The sequence below is a fragment of the Talpa occidentalis genome, unplaced genomic scaffold (genome assembly GCF_014898055.3).
Source record: "Talpa occidentalis isolate TD23 unplaced genomic scaffold, MPIMG_talOcc4v2.1 talOcc4.14, whole genome shotgun sequence".
In the NCBI taxonomy this organism is placed as follows: Eukaryota; Metazoa; Chordata; class Mammalia; order Eulipotyphla; family Talpidae; genus Talpa; species Talpa occidentalis.
In genome coordinates, this window is record NW_023601433.1 from 4,696,657 (window position 1) to 4,712,429 (window position 15,773).

At 43.7% G+C, this 15,773-nt stretch overlaps 1 protein-coding gene across 1 annotated transcript in view; it reads right to left on the bottom strand.

Annotated features, from left to right (window-relative positions):
• Positions 1 to 15,773, bottom strand: part of AGBL1 (AGBL carboxypeptidase 1) — a 602,442-nt gene that overhangs the window by 576,909 nt on the left and 9,760 nt on the right. The window lies entirely within an intron of this gene.

Genomic DNA, 15,773 nt, shown 5'->3' on the forward strand with positions numbered 1-15,773 from the left:
TTATTAAAAATTGTTAAGTTTTTAATTTAATTTTCATTTGAAATTTAACAATTAATAATTTTTTCAATGATTAAAAAAGGGGATGGCAAAAGATGTTTATAACTTAGAAAATATTCATGATGTATCATTAAATAAAAGGTACAATGGAAGAACAATAGTTTTCAGACAAACCTGTTTTTTTAAAGGAAAAGTAACTATTATATATATTACACGTGTTTATCTATGCATAAATCAAACTACTTATATGTAACTGTTAAAGACATTATCTCTGAAAAGTAGAATTATAGAAACTATGAATTACATATGTATTACTTTTCTAAATAAAAGGAAACAGGGCCTCCCCTGGTGGCACAGCGGTTGAGCACTGGACTGCAAAGCTGCCTGCAGCCTCTGCAGCACCAGTTCAATCCCCAGCCGCCGGGTGAGGGTCCCACATGGCGCACAGACCTCTTCTGTCGCCTGCGCTCCCCTCAGCAGTGTACTTCGTCAGTCTGCCTGTTCTGCTCCCCGCTCTGACTCTGGTGAATTCTCTCACCCTCCCACACTTCTAACTGTACCCAGTGCTTGTATAAATAAAATAAATGAATCTTAAAAATAAATAAATAAATAAAAGGAAACAATAGAATTTTAAAAAGTAATTACTGACACCTTCCAAGTATGAGTAAATTAACATGAATTTACATACTACCAATCCATTCTCTTTTTTTCTTTATTTGGTGTATAATTTAAAATTTCATCATTAATAATTTTCTTTAAAATATGTCCTCCTCATTTGTCCTTTATCCCTCTTCATTCTGACAGCAATTCTCCCACTTCAGTGGGTGAGAGTAGTTTTGCTAAGAGTGTAAGGAGAGGACCCCGTATCTTTCTTCAATCTGGACCTTTCGGGATTATATCTATTACAAATGCCATAAACTTTCTAGCATGTGGGTGACACCCTTACTTAATTTCCTACCCTGACACATTTCCCCTTAATCATCTGTATCTTTATTGAGACAAAATGATCTGGGGGGCAGCAGAGTTAAACACCCTGGTTCAAACTGTCATTTTAAAGGAAACTCTGGCACCACTAACAATTGCTCATTAAAGGAATGTCTGAGATCACAGGAAGATGAAGCCATCTAAAATAAAGTAGGGTTTTTTTTTGTAGTTTAGGGGACATGGTGAACCCAAGTCGCAATAATTTATAAACCAAAGGGCAAGACAGGACACAGGGCAGAGCAGTGGTTGAGCAGTGAAAGTGTTACTCACATGTCCCCTGAACATAATAGTTAGAGAAGGATTTTGAGGGACTGAAAATGAGCAATAAAGGTAGTACTGTTTATCGACACTTGCTGTGTTCTAGCTATTGTTCTGGACACTTCTATACATCATCCCATTTAAATCTCCCATGGGATGAAGTACTGTTGGACCCACTTTCCAAGTCTGCTTATTGAGGCTCAATAAAGGTCACAGAAGAAGGAGAGCCAAATCTTGAATCTAAGTTCATGACTGGATTATTTTCATTATTTTAACAATATTATTTTCATTATTTCAGAGGGCTTTCAATGGATGTTCTTTCAGAGAATATGAGAGAGAAGAAAAGTCTAGGGTAAATAGAAGGCAGAAAATCAAATTTCAACCACCTCCAATTTATCTGTATTGCATTTTGAAGTTCTGTGTAATAATTCATTTTTAAAAGGAGCAGAGATCTACTACTTTACAAAATTAACATCTTGTAAAGAAATCAGAGTTTAAAAATATAAAACAATGTTTTTTCCCCCTGGTGTCTTTTCTCATTACTGGTTTCATATATGACCTTGTCATGTGGTGTGTGGACATGGGTATGCGTTGGTCATTATGGGGTCGTGTAAGTTTGCAACAGAGTTTAGATGTTTTTGCATAAAGGCAAAAAGGCCAATGTGAACCTAAGTGCTTTAGCTTTCTTTGATACAACATTAGTATCAGTAATCGACTAGCAATCTTCAAAATACAGATGGAAATATGCACAGCCCAGGGTCCAATGATTGAAAAGTCAGTATGTATTGTATGATGTTTAACCTGAACCTTTCTTCTTGCATGACTTTGGACATGTCGCTAACCATCTCTCAGACTTGGTTTTTTCACTTTTAAAATGGCTGTATAAATGCCAACTTCACAGTGATGCTATGAAAATTAAATAAGATGAGGAACATGGATATATCTGGCACATCTTGGGTTGCCACTTAATGTTCCATTGTCATTCATTCTGATCATTCAAATTCTTGAAAATTGGTGGTAATGATAGCTGCTGTGAGATCACTTATGGAGACCACTTGGTGGAGACCACAGGGTTCCACGTCAGATTGGCTCTTTAGAATAACATACTCCCCTATGGCAAACATCTGACAAGTGCACTGCAGCTCTGCCCTCACACTGTCAGCCTTCCGCTGGTGGTGGGGAAAGCCTGGAGGCCCCACATCAGAAGAAGAGCCTTTGTGCTGTCATTAATTCCTCCATTTTTCCCTATTACTCATCATGATGTGAGGTTGAGATTTATGTTGGAAGGCATATTCTCAAATCCATCTTGGGACATGTCAGATGAACCATCTTCCAAAGATCTTAGTAAATCCAGTGGTCCAAGGCCTGGGCATCTCAGCCATTTCTAGTCATGAAGGATTCAGCAAGTCCTTCAAGGGTAATATCAGGGACACAACCTGACCCTGAGAGACAAGATATTATTTTGAACCTCCCTTAAAAAAAAAAAAAGAAAAGAAATTATCTTAAAACTTTTTGATACCCTTTTAAAAAATACAAAAAGAGAGGTTGTATGAAATTCCATAGAAAATCAAGTCATTCAACAGTTGTCTTCCGAAATACACTCTTCTACTTTTACTTCAAAAACCAGAATTATTATTGACCCAACAACTAATTGTCCAATGAATTCATTTCCACCTTCGCCTTGAACTCTATTCTGAAAAGAATACTAATAAGATGCTACAAGGGGTGAACATTTATCCCCATGACAAACTAAACTCAGGAAGTCAACATCTGGATTCTCCAAACAACAGAAAGAATAAAGTTGTAAGTTGAATTTCTTAAAAAGCTATTTTCTTTGAATAACTTGGAAATAGTATCTTCATAAATATGAAGTTCTCTCATTGTAACACTTCATTCTCCTAATATCTGAAATGGATGCCAGCTTGTGGAGGAGACCCTCTGGCACTGTAATACCCCTGACCACCAGCAGGCGCAGGGCCATACATGTGCCCAGGATCAAGGGTGGATCTTCCTTTCCTGTCTCTCTGTTTCACTGACTCCATCTTGCTTCAAGAACATGGTTTTCCTCCATGCCATTGCCTGATCACATCCCATGTTCTCTCTTAACCTTTATTAAAATAACTCCACCACCATATTATTTAACTTCACAACAGCATCTTGTAATTGGGAGTCCTTGATATTAACTCTGAAAAGCATTTTGAGGGGATTGATGGGGTCTGAAACATACCACATAAAATGGGACTTTACTGTGTGTGCTGATGATTACTATGTTTAAGGTAGACCATTTTCAAAGACAAATTACTTCAATCTCAAGAAACAGAGGCCTGGGGCTGCCTCCTTCCACTTTAAAGACCTCAGGCTCTAGTAAAACCGCACGCTGCCATATTTTATTTACTTATTCTGGTCATTTAATCATTTCTGCTTTTAAATATTAGGGGAAAAATCATCCTGTGGGAGCATGGTGCAGTGAAAACACTTGGATAGTCTTATCAGGAGAGCTGAGATCTTACCTTGCCTTTCTACACACCCTGTGAAAATCACAGGAACTCACCTATTTTGGACTCTGTTTATCTAGTGAGGGCACTGAAATAGTGCCCTCTACTTTCCCTTCTGCATGAAACATTAAAAACTCTGTGGAAATTAAAACCCTATTGCTATGTTATGAAATCTATAATTATTTTACCCTTTGAAAAGTATGGTAAAAATATTTGAATTGCAAAAAACTGAGCAGTAATAAAAAACAGGAATGAATATACCCCAAGGTAACGTGCTGATCACTCTGGAAGAAAATAGACAGAGACCCTAATGATGCTTGGAGAAGCCCCTATCCCAGAGAGACAGGACTTGAGGAGAAAGCAGCACAGGAATCTTCTGGAGAAGCACAATGTAATCACCTTCCTCCTGAGCACACCCGCAGTTGAGAAGGAGCAAGGTCTGCTCCTGCTCACACACACCTAAGTGATTTCCCAAATATGAGAGCTCTTCCAGAGACTTTTCTGTTATTGATTTCTAATTTAATTTCCTTGTAGTCAGACAGCATACTTTCCATCACTTGAATTCTTAGACATTTACCGTGACTGGTTTTATGATCCACAGTATTGTCTATTTTTCTAACTCTTCCCTGTGCACTTGAATGTACACTCTGCTATGGGTGGGTAAAGTATCTATAAATATCAGTTAGGTCACATTTGTTGGTTAATGGTATTCAAAATTTCTTTATCTTTACTGATTTTTTCTCACTACTTATTCCATCAATTGTGTAGTGAAGGTTATTAAGATCTACAAGAACAATCTGTCTATTCTTTTAGTTATGTTAGTTTTGACTTCCTTTGATTGAAAGTTCTGTTATTGGTGTATAAACATTTAGAGTTTTAAGTCCTCTGGATAAATTAACCTTATATCATTATGGAATTACCTTCTTCTTCATTCCTGATAATATTCTTTCCTCTGCAATTCACTTTACCTGATCATAGTTACAGTCACTTTAGTTTTCTTTCCATCAGTGTTAACTTGGTGCATCTTTTTCCTCCTTTTACTTTTAACCTGCTTGTGTCTTTCTATTTAAAGTGTTTCTCTGTGCAACATTAGCACCATCTCGCTACCTAATCGATGTGATAGTCTCTGTTCTTGGCTTAGAGTGCTTAACCATTTACGTGGTTTTGATATAGTTGCACTTAAGTCTCATCTTGCAGTTTGTTGTCTATATGTAATACTTGTTCCCTGGTCATCTTTTGCTCTTTTCTCCTTTCTTTAAAATTAACTGAACATTTTTATTGTCTTATCATCTCTGTTGCCTTATTAGTTATAACACTTCATTATTTTGGTGGTTGCTTTAGTTATACATAGTGTGGTAAACCAAAGTTACCTCAATGAAGAAAACAATAAAAGAATGAATGAATGAATATGTGAAAGGCCAAGAAATCACTTCTCCTGACATAAGTGGCTGCCAGACAAGAAACACCCCAAAAGAGCCTGATGTGGCTCATTATATACGTTTCTTACTAGACGATGTCCCAGTTTGTTTCTTCAGTGAACAATGGTGACATCCTTCCACATAAACATTCACACACAATCTGTCCTTTCAAGCACAGACAAGCATGAAACATCACTAAGAAAAATTTTAAAGAGAGTAAGGGTTTTAGTATAAAAATAAAGTAGGACAGAATTGCAGATATTTTTCAAGCACCTCTCTGATCTGAAAGGGAAGTATCAAAGTCCAGTCTTCATGCATGAAGTCTGCATTACAAAATTAATGCTCAGCTGTGCAGGAAATGACAATTTGTTTTTATTGCATGTATATTACAACTCTAATGATTAAAGCTGGTTTCTTTTTCATAAATATAATATGAGAATATAATTCTAAGATGATGATCTAGAGATAGGATTTATGAATGTGAAAGCGTAGTAAATTTTACCTACATATCATAATTAAATCATGTAAAAATTCAAGAAATATATAATCATCTTTAACGTGTCATAGTCTATGTTTAAGTACTTTTATGCCATTAGAGGGTATAATTTTATACTATATATCACCTAACAGTGTGTAGTGTAATAGCATATTAAAATATATCACATATCATAATTGTAAATAACTCAGCTATATCTTCATATTATAAATAACTCATCTATATCCTTATATTATATATTCAACATATAATTATAATTGGCTTACTGATTATACAGTTTAATTATATTTATTATAATAATTATGACAATATAATGATCATTTAACATAAAATTATAAAATAACAGCATAATATAGTATATGGACTCTAATTCTATGTTTATCTGGCTCCTTAAAGTTGCCTCTTGATTCACTGCTGTTGTCTTCCTCCCCTTTTTGTTTCTAGTCTTATTTTTCTTTTTGCTTCACCATGAAAACTTTCTGTTCTTCTGTCTTCAAGTTCACTATCTCTTCTTCTGCCACAACTAGTTTACCTCACCTCCATCTAGTGTGTTTATGTCTCTCACACTACAGTTTTCATCTCTGAAAGTTCAATTTGGGTCTTTTTTAATGTCTTCTGTGTCATTACTAACCTTGGAATGTATGGAATATAGTTAGAAAAACATTTTAAATGTTCTTGCCTGGTAATTCCAACTTCATTGGAAACAATTATCTAATTCATGTGTCCAGGCATTACTTCCAATATTTGATAGGTAGGACCAGTGCAGTGCTGGGTCTCGAGCTCACTCTACTTCCCATGCCTGAGGACGGCCCCTTCTGTGTCCTCTTCCCAGTACCCCGTGAATCATGAGGCTTGGCAGTCCGCCTTGTAGGATCAAGCATTGTTTCCCACCCTGAGTGAGTTTCCGCCATATTCCCGCTATTCCTTTCAGGTGGTGTCTCCCAAGAATTGGGCAGTTTTGCCATAAGTATCTTCTTATCAGTAACCAGCTGAATGCTTGAAGAAGCGCTGTGGTCTCTGGAATTCTGTCTCTACGAGGTCTCTTCCTTCCAGTGCTCTGTCCTGTGAGTCTACCTTGGTGGCTCCAGACTCTCAGCCCTGTCTCTTCAAACCGGGGAGTCTGCTATGTGGGACCTGGCACCATCCCCACTCACTGCACTGCAAACACAAAATTCTCTTAAAACTGTGATAATTCAATGGTTCTTCCCTCAGGGATCTGTCCTTCGCTGCCTGATGTTTACTCTCTTTAAAAAATGTTGTTTTCTATATGTTACTGATAGTTTGATTTTTTTTCAGGTGAGAAGATAAATCTGATTCAATGTCTTCCATTTGGCCTGAAGCAAAAGTTGCATGCACATTTTTTACATAGTTGAGATTGTGCTGAATTCTGAATCTTATTTTTCTAGCCAATATTTTATCATAAGCTATTACCACTGGCAAACATCATTCCTAATCTATTTTTGTAGGTTGCTACATAATATTTTGACGTACAAATATATCCCTTTTACTATGCATTCCCTGTTATCAGACTTTTTCTAGTTATATTTCCAATTAGAAAAGAATACTATTGATATTTCTGTGCATGAACCTTCACCCACATTTCTCAATGATGCTTCTGACGGATTTCAAGAAGTGAAAAAAAATGGGTTAAGGCATGGGATTTTTTTTTTTTAATTTTGGTATGCACCATCCTTATTGTTTCCATGAAGGTTTTATCAATCTATGTCCCTAGCAACTTACGTGAGTATTCATCTTATTGAAACCTCACCAACAATAAATATCATCATTTTTAAAACCTTTGCTACTCTGACTTATAAATTTGGCATCGTGATCTAAATTGAGTTTCTCTGGTTATTGGCACATTGAACAAGTTTATGCATTTATCAGTTTTTTGACTTCCTCTTGGAAAATTATATATTCCCATTCTTTTATTGTCAAGTAAGATGCTAGGGCAAGACAATTTGGATGAGTGCCCTTATTCTTTGACAATATATTCCAGCCATATTTGAGCCCATCATGTGTGTCTGTGTGTCTGTGTCTGTGTGTGTGTGTGTGTGTGTGTGTGGGGGGTGGTCTTTGTACTTACTTCTGCCTCTGCCTGCCAAGTTCTCATCTTACAACCTTAACATCTTAGAAATGCTTTCCCTATTTCAAATCAAAAGCTGCCTTCCCAGTTCCTAGGCAGATCGAGATTCCCCTTATTCCATGCCCATGTGTGCATGTATCTGGAAGCTCTCTGAGGGTAAGGACTCTACATTTTCAGTCAAAGCCCATACACCTCTTCTCATAATAATGTCAAAAGATACTTTTTGAATGAATAAATGGTCCAAAGAATGCCACTCAGATAAACCAAAACAAGTGTTTTTCCATTTGACTGGGACTTGTTGCATTCCTACTAGGTACCCCCTAAAAGAAATTCAAACCTAACTTATGATAATTTGCTTCTTTTTTTATGGCATCTATTGTTTCTTATCGCTTTTCTCATAGTGCTGTTGAATGCAATTAATGATCACATGAGATCTAATATTAAAATAACACTATCATTGAACTTAGACAGAAAGCCTCCAATCAGTCCCCATCCTGCAATGTCTGCCTAAACTCTTAAAAGCAGCCAGCTTTTAGATGGCCATCCAGCTGCATAACAGCTTCCCCTGGACCCTTTCCTTTGCAGCTAATTGAGTTGGCTTATCTCTGCTCAATAAGCACACCTCCACACACGGCACCCACGACAGCCCCCAGGAAAAGCAAAGTGTGTCTCCTTGCCCTGTATGCTGTATGCTGTCTGCATATGGAATCAATCCCTGAAGAGTCTGGCGTGGAATGTCAGAATCCCGTCCCCTCAAAGCAAAGGGGCAAGGTCTCACGAATCTGCTAAGGATGCTGTGAGCTCCCTTCTTCAGATCCCCACCCACACACACTTGTGTGCCCTTGCAGTGTTGTGAGGAGGCTAAGATTTACAGGAAAGTATAGACTTCTTTGCAAAAGCTCCTTGCTGAGTCCGGCTGGGCTAGAAGGTTAACTTCTCTGCAAGTGAAAGTTTCTGATAAGCTGTCTCCAGTTTCTAGAGGGAAAATGGGAGTAACTCCACGGAGCAATTCCAGTACAGCAGTGCTGGCTTCACCAGGTAAACATGGAAATGAAGGTTCCATAGAGAACCCTCGCAGGGGTGGAGGGGTCCTCCCCAGACAGGAAGGGCCCAGTAAGTACTATTTTTATTTCGGACACTCTGTCTATTTAAACAGTGGGATACACCCCAAATCAAATGTCCACAACATTCTATCTGCCCCATCTCACGAGTTCAGGAAAAAATACCTCAGCAGACAGCAGGACTAAGCTGCTTCCCAGGCCATGGATCAAGGACTGGCCATGGGACCACCCTGCAGGCATATGTCCCAGAGCCCCTCCTCGTCAGTGCATCTGGTCCACCTCACCCAGATGTCGGGGCGGGGGATCAGAGTACACCCCACACGGGGTAAAAAGGAACTAGGAGTCCTGCCAGGTGGCGCTGCTGCCCCAGTCTGGTTCAGGCACCAGTGACGACTTTGTACATCCCCAGGAAGGCTCTCCAGAGGCCCAGGGCCCACAGCAGGGGCCCTTCTTGCTCAGCTCTAAGGGCATTTGTGGGTAAAGTCATTATGAGCCCATTTCAACAGGAAAGGGAGCCGGTCAATTTCACAAGCCCTGCACTGGGGCAGAAGGACCCTCCCACCACGGCACTGTCAGCGCTGCCATGGCCCACCAGCCACCCTAGGACACATGCCCCTTCTGTTGTTCTCAAGACCCCATGTGTCTGGCACCAAGCCAGACACACAGGATGTTGTCAAATAAACACTGAAAGTCCCAGGTTAGGGCATGTTTGATTTGCATTATGCAACAGAACATTTTAGGGGAGTGAACCAAGTCTTGAAGTTAGGATAGAAGGCTTAGCTTGACCTCTCTGGGTTTCGGTGACCTCATCTTAAGATGACAGAGCTGGACCAGCAGATCCTTAAGGGCCTTCCAACTTTAGATCCTATGACTCAAATATCCAAGACTGGACCTACTCAGAGAGATCACTGGCTCCCCGAGAAGATGAAAGGGACTTAAGCCCACATACCTGGTTGCCAAGGTTTAATACACGTAGGAAACTATTCATTCCTCCCTTGGTGAGGTCGGGAGTCAAGTGGCAAGTGCACTGATCACTGTCTGTCCCAGAGCCCCCGTCGCACCTCCCCGATGGCAGCACCTGGGGTGTGGGGGTGGAATGTCTTGTTCCCGTTCCAAGGTATCTGAGTCCAAGTGTCTGGCGCCCTGAAGACCACCGAGGCTCACTATACTGTACAGAGCGGCAGAAGCACAAAGCCAACCATGGGGGGGCAGGGGGATGAAAGCCCAGAGAGAAATTCAGTCACTATTTTGAGAAACAGGGAAATTTGCTTTTTCGTCTCAGTGACAAAGTAGCTGAGTCACCCAATCGCTCCTGATCTCAGGGAACTCATTAGCTTTGGCTGAGTCTCTACTCATCTCTTAGCTGTGGGGGTCAGATAAAACGGAATGGTGTGATGGCCGCTGAAGGCCCCGAAGGCCTGGCTTGGGAAGAGGCTGTGGTGTGGGGAGAGGGAAGACGGAGCAGGATGTTTTTATAGCTCATAAATTAAAGATGAAACCACCCTAAAGAGCTGCCAGTGAAGCAGCTCCCAGTAATCCTGTGCTGAAGCAAAGTCCAAATACCAGAGATGCCCTGAGACAGGGCCTGTGAAGGGAGAAGGTCGCCCGACACTATCCAAAGCCCCAGGGGCTCCTGGAACAGAAAACCGGCACTAAGCTGAGGAACCTGCTTAGGAGGCTGAAGACCCAGCACCTCCATCTGCTCTGGTTGCCCAGGGGCTTGTTCAAGCTGGGGCTCAGCCACACACAAACCCAGGACCGGGGACCTCTGGGCCTGAAGAGGCTAAATCACAGCACCGGCCTCTGCTGAAGAGCCGGGCGGGCAGCGCGGGTGGCCGTGCTGGAAAGGCTGTCCTCTGAGAGGGCGAGACCGGACAGTCTCGGGCACCACGCTGCCCGGCCTCCTGTGTTCTCAGGGAAGCTCCAGAGAAATCAAACATGAGGGGTGGGGGCGCCATGTCAGCCTGTGGGCCACCCTGCGAGTCCTTTTCCTCAGCGTGGTCAGGGACTGCAGCAGAGCCTGAGGACCGGCCCCTGTCAGGAAGACTCAGCCTGTTTCTGATGGTTGCTGATGTTTCTGAGGCGAGGAGAGCCAGGGGAGAGTCAACAGCAGGGAGCTCTGCTGATGAGCACCGGCTCCCATGCCCGGACTAACTACTGCGGTCAGAGGACCCGCCCAGATCAGAGGAGGGGGACCTGGAAATGGCCAAGCCGATGGGCAGCAGAAACGGCCGTGATGACCAGCAAAGCCTCAGGCCCACCCCGGAAGTGAGAGAACATGGAGATGGCTCCCCACAAAGGTGTCAGGACACGGAAGACACATACGCTTCAAGGTCACGAGATGAGTCCGTCAGAGAGCAGCCATCCATCTTTCCCTCAATAAATTTCCCACTTAGTGAGCCTGGACAGCTCGGAGACAGCTTGGTGCAGATAAACAAACGAGTCCACAGCGGAACAAGCCAGTCAGAGCTAGCTCTGCCTGGCCCGGCATCCTTGCTCCCTCCCTCGTTCTATAAAAAGCTCCCCCATAAATTCTAAAGCCCCAGCTGAATCCGTGATTGAGCCAAATACTGGAAACCCAGATCAAAGGCAAAGTTGAATGGGCAGGCTGCCCCCTTGCACCCAAGCAACCCCAGGCACGCCTACCCCTCCATTCCCCCAGCCCACTCCACCCCGACCCCCCGCGTGGGGAGCTCTTAGCAGCCCCACCCCACTTCTCAAATATGCTGGGAGGCGATGGGACCCCCAAGTGGAGTCAGCATCAAGGAAGAATAAGAGAATAAGTATGAAGTGCCTAGCATGGTCCGTAAGGGATCACGTTTCTCCAACACGATCGAGGATAGTCACAAAGAACAGATGTGATTTCTTAAGTTAAAGGTATTTTTTAATTGAATTAGGAGCCTGGCATAGTCCAGGCAATCGTCTGGGTCCTGTAAGAACAGCAAATTAAACAGGAAGCTTGGAATTCAGAGGGGAGAGCAGACAGGCCGCCACTGCACCTGCTGAATCTGACCAACTTCAGAGGGACGTGGGAAGGAAACGCTGGGGACGCAGCGGGGTCGGAAGGTTCCTGGTGCCTGGGCCTGGGAGCAGGAACTCCGGGGCCTCCCTTGAGGAATGGGGACCATCCACCTTCCCCGAGGCAGTTGCGGAGGAAGGACACGCGGGAGGCAGGATGGGGGGCGATGGTCCCCACACGCAGGGAGGCAACCCAAGAGAGATGAGGGGGGAACAGGACAGGCTGGGAGCGGGAGCTGGGATGCACTGGGATTGCTGATGTCCGAGGGACGACCCCAGGGTTGCAGGGGCAGCGAAGTCTGACAAAACGACCGGGAGAAAGGGGGTGCTCAGAGCCATGGAGAAGCGATGGCACAAGAATCCAGGCTCTGGCGGTGCATGCCAGCGCGGGGCTGGGAAGTGATGGGGGCCTGGCCCCAAGCCACAGAGGGCGAGTGGCGTCGCTTCCTTCTGGAAGGTGCAGCCGGAGCCTCTGTCATAAATCTGCCTGAGGATGATCTGCGGACAGGGCTTCATGGGAGGACAGCTGCGCCACTAATTTTAGGACCAAGCTGGAGAAGTAGGGCAGGATGGATCTGCAGCAGGCAGAGTCAGAGCGGCAAGTCAGCCGGGCATTGCTCCTACTTGCGCAGCCCAGAATAGCCCTTCCTCTGCTGCCAGCACTGGGAGGGGGGCACTTGGAGGGCCACTTGTGTCCCCTAACAGGCACTGAATCCTCTCCAGAGAGACCCCTTCCAGCGCACAGGTTCTGCCATCCAAGCTGAGTTAAACAGAACTCATCTGGGGATGCTCAGTTACTGTGTGGGAGGAGGAGAGCACTAGGGATGGGGTGCATGGCAGGAGGTCAGCACTGGAGATGGGGTGCACAGGAGGAGGAGGAGAAAACTAGAAGACTCTTCCTCCTCCATCTTCTCCTCCAACTCTGCTACAGGGACTAAAGCAGCAGCCAAGTACTCAAGCGTTTTTGGATTAGTAACGACTGGCGACACCAAAGCTAACAACCTTCCTCACATCCTCTCTCAATGGCCACAACAAACCAGGAGAGGACACTTCACAGTGATACTCGGGAGTGGCGTGGAAGCTCAGTTAAGAAGGATGACAAGACCCACCGAGGAATCCGCTAGAAAGAAGCCCACAAGGCAGGCCTTGAGATTTCAGCATCTTGTTCTTCTCCTGCTGCTGAGGACAAGGGACAGGTAGAAAATGAGGGACATTTAGGGAAAGAATTCAAAAGTGGAGGCAACAGGCATCTAGTTAGCCTCTGAGCAGAAATAGCCATTCTATGGAGAAGACTCCCTATCATTAAACAAATTGTTCCATGAGTGTGAGTCATGCAGACAGCTAGAGAAATGTAAACACACTTTAACCGCTTATGATTGCCTTACATATGGTGGTTGAGAAATAAAAATGCTGGAAATAAACTGTGTAAGATGCTGCAGCGGTAGTTTAAGAGCTAAGGCTCATGTATCAGATAGGGTTTAAATCCCGGCTCTTTCACTTAAGTCCCAGCATGTTACTTAACTCGTGTTACTTAACTTCTTTCAGCTTCAATGTTTTTTTTTCCCTGTAAAACTGGGGGTGGTAATAGCACCTGCCTCATAGCGCCATGGAAAGAACCGAAACTGATGATGCACACTAAGCATTTAGCACAGGGCAGGCCACGCAACCAACCTTCGGCAGCTCTCATGTAATAGCTGGTGGAAAAGTCTCTCCTGGGTTGAGCTCTGGGTTTTAGCTTGACTTCAGGCTCAAGAAGGCAAACCATCTTGCTCAAAAGTGACAGGACAGAGCAGAAATGCAAAACTACGCTGAGGCCCCTGAAAGGTTCCTTTTGAAAATGGAAACGTCCACCCTTGTTTGCCCCTGGTATGACCGCCCATTTCTCCATGGTGCCTTGCCGGAACCTGAGCCAGCATTCAGCTCCCTTTGCAGAAGGAACAGAGCACAGCAGTGCCACATACGCATCTCTGAGAAGGGGGTTGCTGTGCTCTATTGCTCACTGCCTCCAGGCTCGGCCTGAATGGGGGAGATGATAAACGCTCCCAGGACCCCAAAAGGGAGGGATCTAGTGTCAAGGTGAGCTGGGAAGGACTCCCCAGAGAACCCTTAAGCAACCTAAGACCCGAGTGGTAAAGAAAAGGTGAATAGTGGAGGACCCCACAGACATCCTGTAGATTTTCATAAAATGTAGGGGAAGCCACCAGATACTCCTGATCTGCAGAACAGATGAATGGAAACAGCATCAGCTTAGAAGGGGCCCTAAGAATAGAGATGGAGGCGCCTCCCTGGTGGCACAAGGGGTGAAGATGCAGCACTATGAAGCTATCCGCAGCCTCTGCAGCATGAGTTCAATCCCCAGCCAGGAGGGTGACCCACACGGCACAGCAGCCCTCTCCTGTCTCCCCGCTGCTCCCCTCAGCAGTGTATTTCAGTAGATCCGCCTATTCTGTTCCCCACTCTGCCTCTGGTATAAATCTTCTCACCCCCCTATCTCTGGCCTGTACCCCAGTTCTTGTATGCATAAATAAATAAATAAATGTTTAATGAAAAATAAAATAGACATGTGTTTGGTGAAAAAATAAAGAACAGAGATGGAAGTTCATGGATTAGTGACCAAGGGACATGATAAGACTATAGATGTCAACAGCAAAGGTCTGTTGTGATAAAAACTGGCCATCGCCAAGTGGACAAAAGAGGGTTCAGGCCAGCCAGTGTTTATCCACTGACACCAGGGCATGGCCAGAAGCTTCTAGGACTTAGATGCACCCTAGGAATAAGAGAGGAGCAAAAACCCTGAGTGGACCAACAAGTCATGCAATTGACTTAGATACCTGGAAAGACAGTCATATTTTTATTACTGATAGAAATGGAAGTTTAAGACACAAATAAAGTATAATTGCAGGAAGTATAAATTTATAAAGTATAAATTGCAGGAAAATAAAGAATGTTCATTTTGTTTGCCACTGAGTTTGTGCCTCTGAAGTTTGATACCTACTAGAGGAGGCTCCCTCGATAGAATTTAGTTGATTCCTACTTTGCCAAATATTTGCACTCTAGACAAGAGGTTTCTAGAAAGACATTTGTAAAAACACTGACTCCAAAAGTAAGGTGGCCTCCAGACAAAAATAGTTGCCTGGCCAAATCAGTTTTAAACCCTGATAGATTCTGGGCCTCCCTGGTGGCGCAAGGGGTTAAGACGCAACCTATGAAGTGATCAGCAGCCACTGCAGCACAAGTTTGATCCCCAGCCATCCAGGGAGCAACCCACGTGGCACAGCAGACCTCTCCTGACTCACCTACTGCTCCCCTCAGCAGTATATTTCAGTAGATCTGCCTGTTCTGCTCCCCACTCTGTCTCTAGTGAATCCTCTCACCTCCCCCCACCCCACCCAACCTCTGGCCTATACCCAAGTATAGTTTTTTAAAAAAAAAAAAAAACATGATCGATTCTGCATCTTGGTTTTCTCCGTGTGTGCTGGCTTTACAAAGGTTCTAAGAACACTGACAGTAAGGAAATCCACCTAACTTTGTTGAACTTGGTACTTCTCAATGTATTTGATGAGAATTTTTTTACTGAGATAAAATGCATTTCACTCTAGGAAATGCTGGCATAGAGAGCTGCAGGTGAGGATGGATGATAATGGCATTAGTGGGGTGACCCAAGAGAAAAATAATCAGGTGGAACATGAGCCTAAGATTGATGCTGGGGTACAGAACATATCATGCCTGGGCATGGAAATGCTACTTTGCCAAACGACCCCATACATCTTGGAAACTGGTTGAATTTCTTCTAATATTCTTTCAAGGTCCTCGCTGAGTCACTCCCACAAATGATGGATCTTAGTGGTTCTGAGTATCTCTAAAGCCTTCGTGTCTAACCACCTCCCTTTGTACGTTGGTGATTCACTCCACTCCTGCTAGCCGGGCCAGAGAGGATAGGTTGAGTCTCATTTTCCAATC